Source organism: Humulus lupulus, chromosome 4 (assembly GCF_963169125.1).
Source record: "Humulus lupulus chromosome 4, drHumLupu1.1, whole genome shotgun sequence".
Classification (NCBI taxonomy): domain Eukaryota; kingdom Viridiplantae; phylum Streptophyta; class Magnoliopsida; order Rosales; family Cannabaceae; genus Humulus; species Humulus lupulus.
Genome location: NC_084796.1, coordinates 94,769,194 through 94,771,481, shown reverse-complemented (window position 1 = coordinate 94,771,481; position 2,288 = coordinate 94,769,194).

Below are 2,288 nucleotides of genomic sequence, written 5' to 3'. Positions count from 1 at the left end.
TTACAAAAAACCTGGCCCCATTCGGAAGGATATTTCGAAGAGGGACACTACCAAGTTCTGTCGTTATCATAACGACTACGGACATGACACCAATGAATGCAACCAGTTGAAAGACGAAATCGAGTTCCTTATTAGACAAGGACACTTGAGAAGATACGTACGGGCCTCGGGAAATGCCCAACGAGAAGCTCCGGGTGGCAACGAGCAAGCGCCCACGCGGCAATGCTCGCCACCCCTACAGCTTGCCCCCGTGACTGGCACACTCTTAACCATCTGTGGAGGCCCACACCTCGCGGGAAGGCCAGGGAACGATATGCTCGGACTCTGCGCCACGACCAGGACATCGAGATGATGACTGTGGAGGACCGTGCACCAAAAAAGGCTCGGTCAGAGGAAGGTGAGATAACCTTATCTGATGGCGACGCCCAACACGTCAGGTTCCCACATTCCGATCCACTGGTCGTGGACATCCAGATGGCCAACATGATGGTGAAGAGAGTACTGGTCGATACAGGAAGTTCAGTGAATATCCTGTATAAATCAACACTAGAATGCATGAAACTGTCCGTTAAGGACTTGGAGCCCTGCAACCAAACGATATACGACTTCTCTGGAGAAGGACTCGCCCCCGCCGGATTGATCAAGCTCCCAGTAACAACGTGTACAGCGCCTGCAACAAGGACATTACTCGCCACTTTTGTAGTGGTTGATTGTCCCTCGGCGTACAATGCCGTTATTGGAAGGCCCATAATGGTTGATCTGCGGGCCGTCATCTCTATGTGGCACTTGGCCATGAAGTTCCCAACAGACGCGGGGGTAGGACGCGTGTTGGGAAACCAGAGGGAAGCCAGGGAGTGCTACAACGCCTCAATCACAAAGGCGAAGAGTGGAACGTCGAAGAGCACTACCTCAGATAGGTTGCAGATGGCAGTTGATACACAAGCCTAATCCAGTGATGAAGTCACCAAATAGGGTGTTGCCCAAAGTGAGGACAGAGATTTGGATCCTCACTTTGGGGATTTTGAAGAGAATGTTGGACCCTTCGAGGACCTGGAGGAGGTCCAACTCGACAAAGAAGACCCGACCAGAGTCGTAAAGGTTCGGAAAAACTTAGAGCCTACCACGAAGAACACACTGGTGGAATTTTTGCGAAAGAACCAGGAGGTTTTCGCCTGGTCACATAAAGACATGGCTAGGATAGATCCTGCAGTTATCAGCCATGTCCTGAATATAGACAAGACCTTTCCACCCGTGCAACAAAAGAGAAGGCTGCTCGATAAAGGTGGATCAAGATCCTTAAAAGAAGAAGTCGAAAGACTAAAGGAGAATGGGTTCATCAGGGTGGCATTTTATCCATCGTGGGTCTCCAATCCAGTGCTGGTTCCCAAGCCTAACGGCAAGTGGCGGACCTGTGTGGATTTTACGGACCTCAATAAGGCCTGCCAAAAAGACTGCTTCCCACTCCCAAGGATCGACCAGCTGGTCGATGCAACTGCAGGACACGAGATCCTCTCGTTCATGGATGCATATTCAGGCTACAACCAGATTAGCATGCACCCCCCTGACGAAGATCACACCAGCTTTTTGACCGATACGGGCTTATACTATTACAAAGTAATGCCCTTTGGACTGAAAAACGCAGGTGCGACTTACCAACGGCTAGTCAACCACATGTTTAAGGAGCTAATCGGAGTAAACATGGAGGTATACGTGGACGACATGCTGGTAAAGTCTAAAAAGGCAGAAGGACATGTGAGGGATTTACAAGAGTGCTTTAGTGTATTGAACAAATACCAGATGAAGTTAAATCCCCTCAAATGTTCCTTCGGAGTTGGATCAGGGAAGTTTTTGGGGTTTATTGTAAATTCAAGAGGAATCGAGGCCAACCCTGACAAGATAAAATCCCTGATCGACATGAAGTCGCCAGAAAGGATCAAAGATGTACAAAGTTTAACCGGAAGAATCGCAGCCCTAAGTAGATTCATTTCAAAATCAACAGACAAGTGTGTCCCTTTTTTCAATCTACTTAGAGGAAATAAGAAGTTTGAATGGACGGGAGACTGCGAGCAAGCATTCCAGGCCTTGAAAGCCCATATGGCACAACCTCCCATCTTATCAAAGCCAATTGAAGGAGAAACTTTGTTTATTTACCTGGAAATTACTGTAGTTGCTGCTAGCGCGGTACTAGTGTGAGAGGAGGAAGGCGTACAAAAGGCAGTCTACTATGTCAGCAAAAGGCTGATCGGGGCAGAATTGAGATATCCACCAATTGAGAGGTTAGCATATTG